Genomic DNA, 20,868 nt, shown 5'->3' with positions numbered 1-20,868 from the left:
AGGGCTGTGTAGCCACTTAATTCAAACTAGTGGGAGGCTAGCCCTTCCCAGCTTGCCCTGGTGGCCACTCTGGGCACAACCAGAGAAATTCTTCTGCCCCCGTCCCCAGAGCCCTTAAAGGGGCATGGTCTGGCTACTGTGCCCGTGCCAGGTGCAAGCGTGCCAGCACCCAGCCAGCAGACCCTGCACCTGGCATGGCACGAGCCAGCCACCCGCTGCCACGCAGCCCTCCGCCTCTTCCCGGAACCAGGATGGCGGCTCCCAGGAGCCTGCCCGGGGCTGCAAGAAGTGGGCACCCGCCTGGTCTAGTGCAGAGATCGGGGACGTCATCCAGGTTTGGGGGGAGGCCTCCAATGTCCACGACCTCCGCACTAGGCACAGGAAAGTGGCTGTCTAGGGCAGGATAGCTGCCAGCCTGGCCACCAAAGGCCACATGCAAACCCAGGAGCAAGTTTGCGTGAAAATCAAGATAGTCCAGTGAGACCCCTGACCCTGAGCCCTGAGCTTAGAACATAAGAACATAAGAATGGCCGTACTGGGTCAGACCCAAGGTCCATCAATCCCAGTAGCCTGTCTGCCAACAGCGGCCAACAACAGCTACCCCGGAGGGGATGGACCGAAGACAATGACCAAGCCATTTGTCTCATGCCATCCATCTCCAACCTTCCACAAACAGCGGCTAGGGACACTGTTCCTACCCCCTGGCTAATAGCACTCTATGGACCAACCTCCATGACTATCTAACTTTTCTTTAAACTCTGTTATAGTTCTAGCCTTCATAGCCTCCTGTAGCAAGGAGTTACACAGGTTGACTATTTGCTTTGTGAAGAACTTTCTGTTATTAGTTTGAAGCCTGCTACCCATTCATTTCATTTGGTGTCCTCTAGTTCTTCTATTATGGGAACTAATGAAGAACTTTTCTTTATGCACCCTCTCCACCCCACTCATGATTTTATATATCTCTATCATATCTCCCCTCATTCTCCTCTTTTCCAAACTGAAAAGTCCCAGTCACTTTAGCTTCTCCTCATATGGGACCTGTTCCAAACCCCTGATCATTTTAGTTGCCCTTTTCGGAACCCTTTCCAAGGCCAAAATATCTTTTCTGGGGTGATGAGATCACATCTGTACACAGTACTGAAGATGTGGGCGTACCATACAGTTTTATATTTCCCCTCCTTCTTCCTCTGACTTCCCCCTTCCAGCTCCCTCCTCCCAGGTTTCCCCCTCCCCTCTCCCACCCTCTCTCCCACCTCCTTTTCCCAGTCCCCCCAGAGGTTAATCCCCCCCCCCCCAGTTTTGTTAAATAAAGAGAGTGTCTATTTTTGAACACACGTGTCCTTTATTTTTTACATCAGGAAGGGGGGCTGGGGAGGGGTAAGTGGAAGGAGGTGAGGGAGGAATGGGGTATGAGCCCCCGATGGGAAGGACTGTGGGGGCTCTGCAGGCTCCTCGGGGTGGAAGCTCTCCTGCAGCCCCCCGATTGACTCCCCCAGATGAAAGCCTGAGGCAAGTGCAGCCGGGCTGATAGCCGAGTGCTGTGCTGTGCCGAGTGTGGGCACTCAGGGCACTCCAAGACAGGACTGCTTTGCTGTCCCTCATCAAGGTAGACAAGCAAGTGAGGAACCCTGAGAACTGTCTGTCCGGGGTAGGGGTCCCGGCCCTTTAAGCACAGCCCTCGGCTAGCCTGAGACAGCAGCTCCACATTCTAAGCTGTAACCTGATGCCCTGCTGGCACTACTTCTGGCATGCCTTAACTTTGGTTCAGGGTCCACTCAATGTGGACATGCTAGTTTGAACTAGTTTTTAAGTCTAGATGCGCTAATTCGAATTAGTTTGAATTAGTTAATTCAAACTAAACTAAGTTAGTTCGAATTAGTGCTGTAGTGTCGACATACCCTCTGTGGATACATTGCTGATTGACTGAGTGCTGAAATTGAGTTGCTTTGCATGCTATAAAACAAGATCACAGGCAAACTGGTAAGAGGAAGAGAGCCCCAACCAGGCCTGGCCTTAGGGCAGGGCAAGCAAGGCCCTGTGTCTCCAAGGCTCTGCACTGAAATTGGCAGCACTATGTTGGGGCTTAGGCCCACGAGTGGTGATTAGCACCAGCAGCTCGTATGATGCTCAAAGGGGATAAAGCCCTGCTGGACCCCATTCTCCCTGTGCTCCCTCCTCTCCGCTCCCCTACCATGAAGTGGTCCGTGCTCCACCTGTTGCTCCTGGCTCTCACTGTCAGCTGCTGCTTCCTTCGCTGGCCCCACTCCCCAAGGCTCCACCTGCACCGCGGCATCTACTAGCCTGGCCTTGCGGTCAACATGCTGCCTTGGGCCCCACAAACTCTTTGGCTGATCCTGGTTCCAGTTCTGTTAGAAACATCACCCAAATAGATTGGTATCCAAAGGGGAAGGAGAAGTTTTACCATTCTGTTGCAATTGAAAAAGATGGAAAGTGGTGGTTGACAACCGGTGCACCAAAGATACTTGAAGTCTGAACTGAATTATAAAAGAAAAAATAGTAGAATGTTGTTCTGCCATTAAAGTAAAGTAAGGAATACACACAGAGGTCAAATGTCACGAGTAAAAAAGTGACTTTCCTACAGTCACAGCCTGAATATAAATCCCTCCAACTACCTCAATGGTATTTCAACCTGTTTTAATTCAATTTTAAGGTTAAAAAAGTATATGCTCCAAAATGAAGAAATGCAGAACTTGAGTTTAAAGTGTTGACAAGTTTCAGAGGGGTAGCCGTGTTAGTCTGTTTCAGGAAAAACGAGGAGTACTATGGCACCTTAAAGACTAACAAATTTATTTGGGCATAAGCTTTTGTGGGCTGAAACTAATCCATGCATCTGACATAGGTTGAAGCCTTGTTTCCACTAGGTTTCAAGAATGTGTTCAAGTTCTGCAAGGGAATAGTCTGAAAGAATTACTCGTTCTTATCATGATTCACTATCTCTGATCTTGCCATCCCCTAAAATCTTTTCAGAAGAGAATGGTGGACTCATTAAGTGCTCTGCTGGATCAGAGAATTTATGAAGCAAGATGAAGGAACCTTGAATCGCTGAAGACCATATTCTGATTTTCTTATGGTGAATAGTACTTTATTCACTGAGTAGGCTTATTGATATCAGTGGAACCATTCTTGGAATGTTCATTTTCCCCTCTTTTCTCTGCTGCCATGACTCCTTCAAAAAGTGGAAGAAAACTAAATGAACATAATCTTGATAGGCCTAATTTAGTCTGGTTAGATGCGATATTCCGATTTTTCCTGATAAAATTGCTATTCCTATTTTTTTAGCATCATCATCCTTCTCAATAGGAAGATTAAATTTGTATCTGGATTAACAGCTGTACTTAGTAGCCTGGATCTTGGAAATGTAACTGATGAAGATTCTAAATAACTGGACAAGATCAAGCAGTTCATGCTGGAGATGTTCAATCTGCTCACTAGGGCTGTGTCTAGACTAGATGGCTCCATCAACAGAGCCATGTAGATTAGGGTTGTAGGCATAGGGAAATGAAGCGGCGATTTAAATATTCACGGCTTCATTTAAATTTAAATGGCTGCCGCGCTGAGCCGACAAACAGCTGATCAGCTGTTTGTCGGCTCAGCACACTAGTCTGGACGCTTCGCAGTCGACATCAAAGCCCTTTGTCGACCGCCCTATTATTCCTCGCGAGATGAGGTTTACCGGCGAGGTCGACAAAGGGCTTTGATGTCGACCGCGGAGCGTCCAGACTAGCGCGCTGAGCCAACAAACAGCTGATCGGCTGTTTGTTGGCTCAGCACGGCAGCCATTTAAATTTCAATGAAGCGGCAATTATATAAATGGCTGCTTCATTTCCCTTTGCCCAGTAAACAAATCTACATGGCTCCGTCGACGGAGCCATGTAGTGTAGACATACCCTTGGAAATATCATGGCTGGAAGCAAAAACCTCTGTAGAGGAATACAGCATCTGCAGTTTGCCTAGTTCTTATAATTTTAGAATACTTACTATACTTTATGAAATCTGACGTCTTTTTCCATCATTAATATGTAGCTCATCATCAATTTACAATTCTTTTTTCATAAATTCGAGGTGGTATCTCTTCTTCAAGCAAATCCTTAAGATACTATTGGAATTCCCTCTAAAATAGACCACTGCCCTTTTGATTTTTCCAAAAGCCCCTAGTGAGCCTTATAAGACCTGATTATTTAACATGGAAGTAAAAAGAGCTATTAGCTATGAGTTGAATAGATTTAAGAATAGAATCAAGCCCTTTTTGAAACCATCCTGGTTTTCTATAGCATGTGTGGACAAATCCAAAGGGGGCAAAAGACTCCTTGATATCTGGAACAATAAGCTTCAGCTAGACTGACCAGCTCAGTGTCCCCCAACACTTTCATAATCTGTATTGAAAAAGTGTCATGTAAGACATCAATAGAAAGCTAGTAATATATGGATCGTTAATATTATTGTCTGGTGTGTGACTGTAGTGCAAATTCAAAACAGATAATACAGTTTCCAATATGTTTGTAAAGTGTGTCTGCCAAGCAGGATTAAATCTACTCCACCCTAAACAAAGGAATGTGGTTTGGCCACCTGGAAGGTATTAAGAAACAAGGCAAATGCAAATTATATAAAAAGTAAAGGAGACCATTAACCAAAAGGAGAAGGAGATTGAAGGAAATAGATCAATTTGCACTGGGAGGGAAGAAACAGCATGAAATTAATTTCAGCAAAAGACTCTATGTTGCCTTCCTCACAGCTTCAATTAATTTTACTTTAGGGGATACCCGTCAGAGAAATTCATTTCCAACATTCACTGAACTATCAAGAAAACAGCATATAACCCCAACTTATCTTTCACCTAAGAACACAAGAAACGGAGCAATTTAAACACTGTGGGAGATTCTAATCAGAGGTGCTGGTCAGTCATTTGGCTGGAAGTCAGACTGGTGAGGAAATGACCTTGAATAGAGGCTGTAATCTATTAGGCTCACCCTCTTTAAAAACAACAAGGAGTCCAGTGGTACTTAAAAGACAAACACATTTTTAGGGTAGTAGAGCACATTTAATCCCTAACTCGCTAATACATTTGTTAGTGTTTTAAGTGCCACTGGACTCCTTGTTGTTTTTGCAGAAACAGACTGACATGGTTACCTCTCTGAAACCTCTACATTTTTCACTTATATTCTAAGCCTTTCTTACTCTGACCTTTATATCTGAACTTCCTTAAGATCCTATCTCCTTTTGTTAGATACGGCGTTGTGGAAAAGTGGAACCAAGGAGCAAAAGGTATAACAAGAGTAGGGATCTTGTATGTTGCTGGGTCAGAGCACTGAACCAGGGCTTATCATGCTGACACTCAGTGCATGCTTACATGCCATCTGGAAGCATCCAATCAAGAGAGTTGCGGCAGCAAAGCATTTTGAGGCACCCAGGCTTACAAGGCAGAAAGTGACCCAACCTCTTACTGGTCTGAATTTCACGCTAGAATGTGCCAGAAATGAACTGTTCAGAGACTGTCTAATTCAAAAGTACAATGCACTGGAACCTCCAGTAAAATGCAGGGGTTGCAGCATCAGAGTAATTCAGGATTGGTTCTGCAGGGGCCAGGACATTTTCTGATTTGTTTCTGCATGTTTCTGTCCCCAAAGTTTCCTGTACAAATACACTAGTGTATTTTAAAATAATAGTCCAAAACATTACATATCAAACAGCATTAGAGCATGGGAAATGAGTGCAGGCAGTCCCCGAGTTACAAACATCCGACTTACAAACATCCTCACATACAAACAAAAACTCACCTTCAGTCTCAGGGGAGCAGCCAAGAGGCATAGGTGGCAGCAAGTAGTACAAGTCCTGGCCATAGGAATCTGGAGGAGCACAGGATAGTGAGGGGAGAAGGGTAGGGGATGCCCAGAAGTTCCCTTCAGAATGTCCACCTATCACCTCATCCTCCTCTAATTAAACTTGCTTTTCCTCAAGCACCAGCATTCAAGGTTAAATACAAAAAAAATCTACTTTTTTATTGCAAATATGCAGCATTTCAGCTACATATTATGGGTTAAATAAGCTTTTGTGGGCTAGCCTGGGAACCTAGCTACCATTTATGTCAATGTTTCTATGAGAAACTGCATTCCAAGCTCTAAACAACTGACTTACAAATGAACTTTTGGAACATAATTGGTTCATAAGTTGGGGATTTCCTGCCTAGTATTTTATGAGTTGTAAGGCTGCTATGTGGGTTTCATATAAACAGACTTACTTACAACTGAGAACAACTCTATTCAGAAGTAAGATCAGATACTACATTGAGTACACAGTCCTGACATCAGAGTCAATCAATCAGTATAAAATTGAAATTACTTTCATTTTATTTGCATATTGGCCACAAATACGCAATTAATTCATAGTGGTTACATCATAGCCAACATCAGTAAAACAACACTTATTTCCTTAACTGAAAGGGGATTTTTGTTCAGATAAGCTTTACTTAAAAGCAGAATTTGTTAAAATGTTCTATGATATATCTAGGATTGACTATTACTGTTTCAATATATAGTTTATATTCTATGACATTATTAACCTGCTTACATTTGCTACATAAGGAGTAAATATACATCACTTTGGAGTAATAAACAAGAAGAAAAATAAGAAAAACATCTCACTGATGTCAGGCATGTACTAATCTGATCATAATTCTTAAATTCATTATTTGAGTTTATTTTACTAGTTATAATTTTTTTCTTTTGCTGGAAAAAATATTTAAGTTGAAAACTAGATCTAGATTTTAGGTGAATGTGTTCTGCCATTTTGTAATAATACAATACCTGGCAGAAATAGCCTAATAGTGCTGGGGGGTTTCTTGCCATTGCAGTCAGATACTGTAACTAAAGTGAGCATTATTTTTCCTCTTCAGGGGACCTGTTAAAAAAAGTTACTTGGGAAATTTTACTGAAAGCTATTCGCTTCTGAGCCAAAAATATTTATGGGTCATGTTTATAGCCTTGTGAAGGGTTAAACTCAGAAAAATCCCTGAAAAAAATCCAGGAAGTGGTGGCAGGAAGCCAGGAGAGTCAATGGGAAGAAAGTGTTAAGATTTGAATTGAAAAACAGGTTGCCAGCTTCAGTCTCCTTTGTGTGAGAGTATTAAGAGGGACTGTGAAAGAGATGGATTAAGCCTGGCAGGCAGATATGAAATATGCAGTAATAATCGTATCTAGGAGAACAAATGCTCGAAGCAACAGATGTAAGCAGACAGGGAATGTTTATTTAGACCCGATCAGGTTATCTTCTTTGTTTTGTAGTTTGGTTAAATTCCTCTTCTGAGGAAGTCCTTTGCTGAGTTCATGTGTCCCTCCCTCCTACACTGTAACTAAAGCTGAATCCCAGAGAAGCAATTCTCTGTGCTTTAAGCTGTTTTTTGTCAATTGCTCTATAATACCCAACAACGAAGTATGCTTTGCCAAGTACATTTTTTTGTGTTGTTAATAAAATCACCCTTTTTAAAGCTATGATTTGATTCCTGTGTCCTGGAAGGTACTAGGAGGTCTGTGTATGTATGCCTAAGACTAAGAGGTCAGCTATCGGAGATTACAATTTTTTTTCTTTTTGTTGTTATTTTGGGGTTTTTTTTAATGCTCTCTCTCCTGGCAAAAGAGCTTGATGTACCCCTCTGGAAGAAGTTCCCAAGTGAATATTCTTGGGTTCAAGAAGAAAGTGTTTTTTTCCCCCACTTAGGTGGTGGCAGTATATCTCCCAAGGTCAGGGAATCTGTGACCTTGCAGAGTTTTTTTAAACAGAAGCCTGTAGAGGCAAAGTATTGTTAAGGTCTCTTGCAGGCCTCCACCTTCTGCACTCGAAGTGCCAAAATGGGGAACAGCCTTGACTCCTTCTTAATAAACTACTTTGTCAGACTTCCCTCCTAGATTCCTCAACATCATGTTCATTCATGGCTCTTTCTTATGACACAGTCTTAAAATGTTAACAGACATTCCAAAATTCACCTCCACAGAGCGAAGTTTCATGGCATGCCTTAGCCTTAAATCAGAGTAAATTGTAGGTGCCAGTCCAGTGACTGTAAACCTTCCCAATTTGTCCCAGCCAATGAAACTTAACCTATTTTGATTAAAGGCTCTTATAAGAAGCCTTAAAGAAGCCCATCAAAACAGAGATCACTTGAAATACAACGGAGTCAAAGAAATGTCAGTTGTAGCTTTATGCTATACTGTTTACAAGACCCATACAAATCAGTGTGATATGTGTATAGATAACCTGATAACTAGTAATACCCAAAATGAGTAATAAAATGTATAAAAGATTTGATCTCAGTTGTCATTGACATCTGATTCTCCATAACAACTTGTGACCTTTAACTACTTCAAGCCCCAGTGATAAGGTGGCTGGATCTTCTTAAGAGAGATGAATCTCAGCCCACTTCCCCAGGTAAAGAGAATAATTCACTCATGTGACAGATGAACTCAGTAAAAATAAAACGCAACTGAACTCAGTAAAAATGAAAAGCACTATTTCCTACAATAGAGCTCAACCTACAAGGCTTTCATATTTCACATCATTCCTGCACACTAAAGTCAATGAAAAGGCTGTTACCAAATTCAACAGTTTGTGCATTAATGGAAAAATGTATTCCACTCAGAGTGGATCAACTCTCCCAGCAAACTGTATAGAAAAAGTTATGATAGCTAACTGGAATAGACACCCTTCATTCCTGATGGGAGTTCAGTCAACTCTGAGAACAGTGTTGCTCTTCTCTAGTTGTTTCTTTTTAAAAAAATGAATGAAGAACTCATCTACCAGGTAGTATTTTGACTGACTTAAGGAAATATCCAGTAAATTAAACTGAACTATACTGAAATGTTAAATTTATGATTGAACCTGCAAGACATTTCTGTGATTTAACTAATTTTTTTCCATACCAACTCTCCCTTATCTGGACACATATATGGAAAGTAACTTTATCAAATTTTTATACAAAACAGGAATAATATTAGCCTTACTATGTTTTCCAAGACAAAACTAACTTCAAACTTAAGGGAAAGAATATCAGTAAAAGGAAACTCAGTGGTAGCAGAGAAAAACAATGTGAAAATGATGTCAAACCCATCAATGTATTTAATATTTTTAAAGCATGTGTTTAAAAATGAGACCAGTAAGGGATTAAGGACAATCACAGGCATTTTACTTCAGCCTTGTGTATACATAATTTGAAAGGTCAACTGCAAAATTTTTGGTCCCTCAAAAAGCTCTGTATTTTTTCAAAGGTAAATACTTTGGAACAGAAGTTAGTGTAGATCAGCACACATCCATTGCAGGCTATGGAGCTTGTCAATTTACATTAGCTGAGCGTCTGTCACCTTGTTTATAGAATTCCAAAAGAGGAAAAAGGCGGTTTCTTTTTTTAAGAATATCTGAAAATAGGAACTGCAGATTTCCTGGTTAGAGTCTGTCTCACCAGAGTGAAGTCACAAATACCATAAAATCAAAGCAATGATAACAGGCAGTTAATGGAGCAGTTCTTGTGGGGGGATATGCGCACTGTGCTTTTATGTCTGCAGCAGAAAGTGCAGTTTCTATGGATGACTTTGGGCAGCCACATTTGGAGTGTGATACTTGTAGGGATAGGAAGCTCCTTGTTTAGTGTTAGAAAAAAGTGAATCTTACCCTGACATGACAGGTTTTTTTAATTAAAATTTTAATTTTTAAAATGTAATAGTCCTTGTCATGCCACTTTGGCAGAGAAACTGGGAAGTTTGCAGCCCTGAATTCTCATACAATTAAGGAGGAGATAATTTTCTAAAATGGGGTTTAAAATATAATTCTAATTACATAAGAACATAAAACTGGTCAAACTATGTCAAACTATGATCCAGCTTCTTCTTTATCATGTCTCACACAATGGTCCATACCAGCTGCTTCAGAAGGGTGCAGGGAACAGGATAACTATGCCATGATTCACCCATTTTCCTCTACCTGCTTCTGACAGTGAACTGTTTTAGGGTCTCTGGCCTTGAAAGGTAAACTGCAAAATGTCTGGTCCCTCAAGAAGTGTTGTATTTTTCGAAGTTAAATAATTTGGAACAGACCCTTTGCTAGTGTCTTGTACATCAGACTCTCAGCTAGTGTAGATCCTCTTGTTTGTATTAAATTTGCTTCTGCTGCCTAGTAAATGCATCAAGTGCTCTCCTGTTTTTGTATTATAGTTTTTAAACAATAAGTATAAACTTTGTTCCTCTGACAAACTTACTAAAGAGTTTTATGGATTTAAAAAATATAAAGGTCACTGTTAAAATTTGAAATGGTCTCATTTTGTAACTTTCAGTTTTTACTTGTTTTTATTTTAATATAAATAATATTTAAATGTATCATTCTACGTGTAGATGTATTGGATAAAGAGCAAAAGTGCCTTTTATCTCAGGATTATGAGTGCTTATCAAGTTAAGAGAATGAAAATCAGACAACCTTTTCATGATGAGTAGTTACTTCACAACTAATCTCATTGTTTTATCACAATAAAAACAGATTTAAGATGCATACCAACCATTCATATTAATAGACAGCTTTTCAAAATGAATTTGTTATTTTCTATTTTAGTCTCACCAAAAAGCAACTTACTTTCACTGTTCCCACTTGTGTTACCTCTTGTGATGTAGGGTAAGACACTGTAGTGATTACTTTAAAGGACTAGAGACAGATTCTTGAGTTCTGTTCCCAGATCTGCCAATGACTTGTTGTAATGCTTGAGTCAAAGCCCAGAAAAGTCAGTAAAAAGCCTTAACATATTTAATGTGTGGGTAAACTAAATCAACAAAGTTATCAGCTTAAACCCGCTCCTACTGTGGTCAATGGTCAATTTGCCACTGATTTCAACAGGCTCATGATTAGGCCATTAGGCTTTGGTTCAGTTGCTAACAGCAAAACTTCCATCCACTTCAATGGGAGCAGCATTCAACCTCTTCAGCTTAGGATATATCTAATATTTCACCTCTATATTCTTTATGGAAATGTGTTTTTGAATATGAATATGCTTAATTCAAATATGCTTTATGCAAAATGTGACATGTAACCTGTCATTAAAAAGCTTATAGTTCACTAAATGTGCATATTCTATTTGTGTGCATGTATCTGTCCAGTAACTCCGCCGTTGCCTGGTCCCAAGTCCAGGATGTGAAAGGAGGAGGGTTGTACGTTGGGCTAGCAACCCACTACGTAAAAAACTCTTGCTACAGAAATGTCAATGAAAAATTTAAAAAGCCATCAAAGGGGTGATCAGCTGAGGATCGAGGCAGCAATGCCTAGCATGACGAGCAGAGATGAAAGCCAAAAGGAAGTTTCTGCTCCGATACAGTCCCTAGCGAGACCCAAGCAACAAGTGAGAGTGGCAGCATGGAACGCAAGAACCATGTATGAGACTGGAAAAACAGCACAGGTGGTGAGAGAAATGTCCAGGTACAAGATCAATATTTTGGGCATTAGTGAAATGAGATGGACTGACTCAGGGATGCTAACACTTGGTTCAGGGGAGACTGTTACTCTGGAAGGTCAGATGGACAGCATCAAGAAAGAGTTGGCATCACCATGGATATTCAGGCTAAGAAGAGCCTTCTGGGATGAGAACCAGTCAACTCTTGCATCATCAGAGCAAGATTCTTTTCCAGCTATGCCAAAACCACCATTATTCAATGCTATGCACTCACAGAACAAGCTACAGGGGGGAGAAGGATTTATTCTATAGCAACCTACAAGAGCAGACAGACAAGACACCTCGCCACGACGTTTTGATCGTAATGGGGGATCTGAATGCAAAAGTCGGGTCGGATAATGAAGGCTACGAATCCTGCATCGGCCCAGAGGGTGTCGGCAAAAGAAACTATAATAGACAGCGTTTTGTAGATTTGTGCCTGGAGAATGGTCTGGTGATAGGAGGCACTGTCTTTCAACATAAGACAATACATAAGTTGATCTGGATATCTCCAGATAGAAGGACTTGTAACCAAATTGATCACATTGCTATCAACCAGAAGTGGAGAAGATCCATGAGAGATGTCCAAGCGCTGAGAGGAGCAGATGCCAACAGCGATCATCATCTTCTTCTTTGCAAGCTGCAGCTCAAGCTGAAACATCTGAAAAGAACAGACAGAAAGACTGGTGGCAAGCTCTTAGACTCCAGTAGACTAAAACATCTAATAGTAAAGATCCAGTTCACTCTAGAGCTGTCCAAAAGATTCAGCCTGCTCGAAGATCTGATAGCAGATGACATTAATATCCACTGTGAGGAGATCCAGAAGGTATTCCTGGAAACCAGCAAGATTGTACTGGGATACAAGAAGAAACAAAGAAGGGAGTGGATTTCAGATGCTACATGGCAGCTCATTGAGAACAGAAAGGCGGTTAAACAGCGCACACTTGCAGGCAGTGACGAAGATAAAATAATAGCTGTACAGGTCTACAGGGACCTAAACGTTGCCGTGAAGAGAAGTGTACGAAGAGATAAGAGAACGTACGTGGACAATATTGCCACGGAGGCCCAGTCAGCAGTAGATAGAGGTGTTAGTAGGACAGTATACAAGATCACCAAGACTCTTATAGGAGACTTTACCAACAAGTCTACTGTAGTAAGAGACAAGAACGGGAAAATGCTGGTGACAGCAAAAGAACAGCTCAGCAGGTGGATGGAACACTTCAGGGAGACTCTCAACAGACCAAATCCAGAGGAAGAGGCTGACATTAGAAGTATGAACCTCCAAGTAGACATGGAATGTGGGGACATCAGTGAGCTGGAGATAGCAGACGCTATCAAACAGACGAAGGACAACAGAGCACCTGGGGAAGACCAGATCACTGCTGAAATGCTTAAGGCAGACCCCAAGGCAAGCGCGCAAGTTCTGAAGGGTCTCTTTAACAGGGTCTGGGAAGAAGAGAGGGTACCAGAGGCCTGGAAGAAGGGCATCATTGTGAAGTTACCCCAAAAAAGGTGATCTGTCCATCTGCGGGAATTGGAGAGGCATTAATCTGCTGTCTGTGCCGGGAAAGATTTTCTGTAGAGTCCTGCTACATAGAATGAGTAAGGGCATTGAGAAAATCCTCAGGGAAGAACAGGCTGGCTTCAGAAGTGGAAGGTCGTGCATGGACCAGATCTTCGTCCTATGCACAATAGTGGAGCAGTCAATAGAGTGGAATTCTTTGCTCTACATTAACTTCATCGATTTTGAGAAGGCGTTTGATAGCATCCACCACCCGTCACTCTGGAGGATTCTACAAGCATACGGGTTCCCTGAGAAGGTCATTAACATCCTGAAGGACCTGTACGCTGAGAATCAAAGCTGTGTGCAACATGAAGGACAGCAGAGTGACTGGTTTCACGTGAAGACAGGGGTCAGACAGGGCTGTGTAATCTCACCTGTTATCTTCCTTGTGGTCATCGACTGGGTGATGCACAGAGCCACTGAGGGCAGATCAAGGGGGGTGCTATGGGGACCAACTGCTTGGCTTGAGGACTGCGACCTGGCGCTTCTCGCACATGATCAGCAGGACATCCAAGAAAAGACCAACATTGTTGACTGGATAGCCAGAAGCGTTGGGCTCAGAATTCACCCTGGCAAGTCCAAAGTGATGAAACTGAGACCAACTAACACCGATAAAACCACAGTCATGGGTGAAGAGTTAGAGGAAGTAAATGACTTCAGGTATCTCGGCAGTTACATCTCGGCGGACAGCAACATCGACAAAGAGATCTCTGCTAGAATTGCCCTGGCAGTGCATGCCTTCCAAAAGCTTAACAACATTTGGAAGTTGTCACTGTTGCAGACCAGGACTAAACTGAAGCTCTATAGGTTGAATGTGCGCTCAGTCCTGCTGTATGCCGTAGAGACTTGGAGGACTAACAAGAATATTGAGAGCAGACTCAGAGGCTTTGAAGGACGGTGCCTTCATCGCATCCTGAGAGTCCGCTGGGAACAGCATGTTACCAACAAGGAGATAAGCCAACGCACTGGCATCAACAATGTTGTGGACGAGATCAAGCAGAGACTCTGGAAATGGCTGGGGCATGTCCTTCGGATGAGCAAAACAAGACTCCCTCATATGGCACTCAGATGGACTCCACCTGGAAAGCGTAAAAAAGGGAGGCCGTTGGGCACCTGGAGGAGGACTGTAGAGGAGGATATGAAAAGGAAGGGCATGACCTGGGAAGAAGTCAGACGGCTTTCTCAGGACTGTGAAGGCTGGAGAAGATTCTTTGGTGCCTTATGCTCCATCAGGAGCGAAGAGGACTAATAATAAAAAAATAATCCGTCCAGTATTTGAAATTAGGAAAATGAAGTATAAACCTGTTTATATAGCTAGATGTGCTAATAAAGACCATTAATAATATTCAAGGAACTTAATGGCACATTACTCATGACAATTGTGATGCTATTCCCCCATAGTTTTATGGAATATGCTTTTTGAAAGAAACAAATAAAATGGCACATTTGCTGCACTAAATGACCTCTCCTTTCTAAATACAGATTATGAGGCTTGTTGGAGTCTAATTCTATGGCAAATTTTAGGAAAGTCAAAGGATTGTCATAGTGAAAAGATAAAAAATAATGGAACAAAAGGGAAGAAGGTCACGTATTCACGTTTCTCAAATAATTTTTAGCATTATATTTTAATGGAAATTATTAATAGTTGGGTTGTTCTGGGATAAAAGTAAATGGTTTAACATACTTCTATACTGGAGGTGGTCTTTGTCAACCTACTCTAAGGAACTAATACAAACAACACATGGAATTCAGTAGACACACTTGTGTAAACAAAGATTACATCTATGACTAAAGGTCAGAAGAACTGGGATGTAAGACCAACATATAAAATCTAAGTGAACTGATAAGCACCTAAATCTATGCTTAATCAGAAAAATGAGTTGATTTTTAAAAATGTAATTTAAAATCACTGGGACCATTATTTGATGCGCTGCACTTTTAAAAGTCAGGTTGCTTCTACACAGGTATCTAATAGATTTAAGAGATAATTTTTGACACTCAGATTTGAATATTTTGCCTAAGAGGAAGACTCCTTACCATCTTTGGAAAAAAATTAACTAGTCTACTATTGCTTTTAATTACCCACTCATTCAATTAAGTGTTCTCGTAAATTTTTAAAGTCCTCAATGAAAAGGATTCAACCGTTTATTGCGGTAGCCTTCCACCTACTCACAAAAATCCACCAACTTTTTTTAAAAATGTAAAAATCATAAAATAAGACAGCAGTGCAAAAATGCAGTCCTAAAAATGCATAAATCCAATCAATTAAGCATAATAAAATAGCATCCTTTGGGATTAGACTTAACGACCTCCACAGAGGCACCACTCTACAATGAAGACATGAAATGCAATATGTTTTTGTATTTTCCACAGGACTGTTTTGATAGGTCTTAATGGTCAAACTATTTAGGAAGGATCAAATGGGCCAAAGGAGCGGCACTGGATGTCAAAAATGCCATTACAGTGAGCCCTCGCTACTTCGCGGTTCGACCATCACGGATTCACGACTTCGCGGACTTTTTTCATTACGTATGTATATACGTGAATCCGCGATGGTCGAACCGCGAAGTAGCGAGGGCTCACTGTATACATGTTAAATAAATACGTAAATATGGTGTCCCTACTTCGCGGATTTTCAGCTATCTACCGCGATAAACGAGGGTTCACTGTATTTGTTTCCCACCCACAGATAACTCAGAAGAAAGTTATTCTCAATGTCCTGACAGATAAAGCACACAATGGGTATATTTCTGATATCTCCTGCAGACCACCAAATCAAATTACAATATAGGATGAATGGCATCCTTTAGATCCTACCTATGATGTGTTAAGGGAAAAAAGTTGTGTGTGTATAAGGGACTTTTGAGTGACATATGCTAGAGGTCACATGTGGCTAGTATAAAAACATCCTCGGAATTTCTAACCAGTGTAGCTAGGTTTAGCAGGATTAATCTGTAATTGTTGTTTTGCTTTATAATTGAGAGCAAAACTTTATTTTAAGTTTTATTTTCAATTTTTACTTATTTAAATATTCAGAGTTGCAGGTAATTATTTAATGACAAGTCTCAGAGGGGTTGCTGTGTTAGTCTATAACTTTAAAAAATGAGTAGTCCTGTCACAGCTTAGAGACTAACAAATATATATAGTCTCATGAGTTCATCAGATGAATTGGAGTGGAAACAACAGCAAAAGAAGTACCTGTCAAGTGTAGGGCCCTTGATAATGAAGCTAATTAAGTGGGCTGGATGTGTCCCATTCATAGGTTTTGATACAAAAATGTGTCTGTCAAAGCCAGGGGAAATTGGCTTTGTAACGCATTAACCAGTTAATGTCTTCATTCAAGCCTGGGGTACAGTTTCAAATCTGTAGATGAATTATAGTTCTGCAGACTCTTTTTATAATTGGGTAATGAAATTCTTTTGAAGAAGAATGGCTTCTTATTTAAATAAATAGTCATTCTTCCACACAGGAATTTTACCACAACTTCAACAGCGCTTGTGCTGCTTCCAGCTTTGCCTTTACAGCAGGGAGTTCGTTTATAAACAGAGGGATGCAGGTTGATTAAGATAACAAAGGGCTCGCTATTCAAGTTATTCAAGGATCTTTAGATGATCATGAAAACATTTCCAGATACTACACTTAAAAGACAGCAAACAAAGGGTAGCAATAAATAGTGTGTGCCTTGGGACGGGTATTGGGACCAGTACTGTTCAACTTATTTATAAATGATCTTGCAAAAGAGGTAAACAGTGAGGTGGCACAATTTGCAGGTGATACAAAATTACTCAAACTAGTTAAATGCAAATCTGACTGCAAACAATTGCCAAGGGATCTTACAAAATGTAGTGATTCAACAATACAATTGCAGATGGAATTCAATATTGATAAATGCAAAGTAGTGTACATAAAAATATGATCACAGTTACACATAAAATAATGATTGGGTCTAAATTAGCTGTTACCACTCAAAAAAGATTTTGGAATCATTGTGGATAGTTCTCTGAAAGCATCTTCTCAATATTCAGTGGCAATCTAAAAAGCTAACAGAATATCGGGAATAATTAGGAATGGATTAAATAAGAAGTCAGAAAATATCATATTGCCTTATTTAAAGCCATGAACATAACATAAGAACATAAGAACAGCCGTACTGGGTCAGACCAAAGGTCCATCAAGCCCAGTATCCTGTCTACCGACAGTGGCCAGCACCAGGTGCCCCAGAGAGGGTGGACTGAAGACAATGATCAAGCGATTTGTCTCCTGCCATCCCTCTCCAGCCTCTGACAGACAGAGGCCAAGGACACCATTTTATCCCCTGGCTAATAGCCTTTTATGGACCTAACCTCCATGAAATTATCTAGCTTCTCTTTAAACTCTATTATAGTCCTAGCCTTCACAGCCACCTCTGGCAAGGAGTTCCACAGGTTGACTACATGCTGTGTGAAGAAGAACTTTCTGTTATTAGTTTTATACCTGCTCCCCATTAATTTCATATGGTGTCCTCTAGTTCTTCTATTATGGGAACTAATAAATAACTTTTCTTTATTGGCCCTTTCCACACCACTCATGATTTTATAGACCTCTATCATATCCCCCCTCAGTCTCCTCTTTTCTAAACTGAAAAGTCCCAGTCGCTTTAACCTCTCCTCATATGAGACCCGTTCCAAACCCCTAATCATTTTAGTTGCCCTTTTCTGAACCCTTTCCAAGGCCAAAATATCATTTTTGAGGTGAGGAGACCACATCTGTACACAGTATTCAAGATGTGGGCGTACCATAGTTTTATACAGGGGCAGTAAGACATTCTGGGTCTTATTTTCTATCCCTTCCCTAATAATTCCTAGCATCCTATTTGCCTTTTTGACCGCCGCTGCACACTGCATGGAAGTTTTCAGAGAACTGTCCACGATAATGTAAATACAATCTGGTCCTGAAGCCTTTCTCTGCAGCCCCCAGCTCATCACTAGCTGTCAGGGAGAGCTCATTTTGACTTTGCTTACAAATCATAATTTGAAATTATTAAGTTGGCCAACATCACCAAAATGAATGCATTGACATTGTCATAAAAAACAACAGCTGTATAAGGAAGCTAGTCTATGTTCATACTTTTCAAATCTATTATATATTTTTAGATTCACATATCATACACTGTATATGCTTTTAAAGTATGTATTAATGTTTCAATTTCAATTCAGATTTCCAAACAATCACTAAATTGGCATGTAACTGGCTCGCGAAACTGGGGTGTATGTGTTGGGGAAATTCGGGGAGGGGGGGAATATACACCCCCATAGGGGAGGTGTAGGGAAATCCCTGGAAGCTTCTGTCCTAACTTTGCTCCTCCCCATGCCCTCACTCTGCCCCTACCATTATCACAGCATGCTCAGGTCTCTATCCCTCTAGCAAAATCTGAATTGGTGCCCCTGGCCAGCTTGGGATGCCTCTGTCTGAAGACAGGCACTTGGGCCATCCAGAGGCTCCTCCAGCTGAGAGGGAGAGGCGCATGATGCTCCAGGGGGGCACAGTGTGGGCAGAAAAGACCAAGTTGGGGGCTAGCCTTCCCAAAAGGGAGCTCCACCCGCTGTCCATGCTCTCCCCCCTAAAAAGCAAAGTGATAGACAACCTATGTAAGGGCAGTTATCACCTGTACTTTAATTATGCATAAACCTTTTTTTGGGTCAACACCCCTCACCTCCTTTTAGTGTTTTTGGATACAAAGTAGAGCCTCGTAGTACAGTCTACCCTTGCTTATTCTTTTTCCTCCTTAAGTAGCTAGTAGGGGGTAGGCCCACCACAGCCTGGGTGAATGTTCTCTTTTGTCTCTTCCTAATTATCATGCATGGAGGGAAGATTAACAGGCTTTTTGTTTCAAAGGCAACTCTCTGCTTTGCTACTAGCAACAGATGCAACAGCTAATTTTATCATACTCAGCAATCTTTGCCTGTGTTCCAGAATCCAACTTCTAACATAAGTGCCACTCTTGAAACAGCATATAATTTACATTGTTTGTAGAATCAGCAGATGGAAATCTAAACAATGAGCTAGATTTTGACGGTTTCCATTTTTGTAATTAAAAAATCTCCATTGATTAAAATTAAATTAACCAAGATTTACCCCTCGATGACCAAAATCAGAATCTGGCCCTTTCTTATTGGGTGCTACAATAAGCAGCAGTGACTAACTTAAAAAAATTCCCCATTGATAAAACAGACTTTTTAAAATGCAAGGAAAAGAGAAGAGAATACACAGGTGTACTTCCATCAAATCATTATTTTGCCATACAGCAGAATGCAATTTGTGGCCTAAACTACTTGAGTGTTCTGTAAACTATTACTTTTTTGCATGTACTTTTGTTTTCTATACCGTTAATAAAAACAAAATCCCAAAACACTATCTGCATATTCAAAAACAAGATGGCACAACATGTTGTCAAAAGTTTACTAAAGAATTAAATAATTATCACTGTATGTTAGACTTTATTGCCCCCCTAGAATAATATTAAATGTTACAGCCCACTCAGAAATGAGACCTGCAACTGCAGTCTGAAGAGGCTTTATTGACAAAAGAAATATAATTTTGTTTTGAAAATACTTCTATGGCAGACATGCTGTCTGGCCAAACTGGCACCATTACTACAGGCAGTCCCCGAGTTACGCGGATCCGACTTACATGGGATCCGCAGTTACGAACGGGGATTTCTCGCCCCGGAGGACTGGAGCAGCAGGACGCCTGGTCCTGCCGCCCGCCTCCTCCGGGGCGAGAAAAGCTGCTCCCCGTCTCCCTGGTCTGCTGGGGGAGCCAGCAGACCAGGGAGACGGAGAGCAAAGCGGCGGAGGACCCGGGGCCGGACCCGCAGCCGCTTCCAGACATTCAAGTGGTCAAGAAAAGCATAGAGATGGGTTGATACACCAGTGGACAGGAGAACAATTCACTGAACAGTTCTCTGAGTAGACTGTAAGAGCAAAGTATACTACTGCCTTCAATATATATGAATTAGTGATCTGCTGTTGAGCACCAACAGAAGGAGCAGCGGGTCAAAAAAACCCAAAGCATCAAAATAGAATTGTAGATAAGATTCCTGATCATGATATGAGTGCCATAATGGGAGATATAAATATAAAGGTCAGTAGCAAACACAGTAAGCAAATGATTAATGTTGGACTACAAGGCATCAGGATGGCATATAATAGCGGGGAAAGGTTAAAAATGTGTCAGATGCACAATCTGATTATTAGTGGTTCTTGGTTTCCTCACCAAATATGTACAAGGTTACATGGAACTCATCCTGGGGTCAGACTGAAAAACAGACTGACCACATTAAACAAAAGACAATAACTGCTGGCTTTTACACTCTATAAAAATTCCACATGTGGCAATGATCATGAACTACTAATAGGAAAGATTAAGATTAGTTAACATTTTTTTAAAAATGGTTGCAAATGGAGCTAAATTTGATCCTGATAAAGTAAGGATTGCTGTGTCAGAGAGGCAAACAGGGTAATGCTTGAGGTATGTTTCAGGCCATTAATCTGTGATGGTAAACAAATATCACTACAGACCAGAGGTGAAATATTCAAGGAAATGATCTACTAGCTTCCTCATCATTTTGCAAGGGAAAAAAAAATAAGAATGAAACAAGAATATTTCGGGAAAAGTGTAAGATTACTGGGAAAGCAGAAAAAGTAAAAAGCATTACACAAAGTGGGGAAGAAAAATACTCACAAAGATTGAACATGCAAAAAGTTTTGGAAAGAAGAGCCTAAGCAACTAGAAGCCGCATCAAGAAAAGATAACGTTTTTGTGTAAGTTTATGGAAAGAAGCCAAGCAGTCAAA

The 20,868-nt window shown here is 41.0% G+C and overlaps 1 long non-coding RNA gene across 5 annotated transcripts in view; it reads right to left on the bottom strand.

The window, feature by feature from the left end:
* The window catches only part of LOC142830023 (uncharacterized), a 78,827-nt gene that overhangs the window by 35,765 nt on the left and 22,194 nt on the right, over positions 1-20,868 (bottom strand). For 2 of the 5 annotated variants that reach the window (XR_012905034.1, XR_012905032.1), the window contains exon 1: positions 5,796-6,103. The exons of the other annotated variants lie outside the window; for them this stretch is intronic. This is a non-coding gene — a long non-coding RNA (uncharacterized LOC142830023). Of the gene's footprint in view, positions 1-5,795; positions 6,104-20,868 lie in introns of those variants that run through there. 5 annotated transcript variants of the gene reach the window in all.

This window comes from Pelodiscus sinensis, chromosome 1 (assembly GCF_049634645.1).
Source record: "Pelodiscus sinensis isolate JC-2024 chromosome 1, ASM4963464v1, whole genome shotgun sequence".
Taxonomy (NCBI): domain Eukaryota; kingdom Metazoa; phylum Chordata; order Testudines; family Trionychidae; genus Pelodiscus; species Pelodiscus sinensis.
Note: the sequence above shows the minus strand (reverse complement) of the source record. Positions and strands in the feature narration are given on the sequence as shown.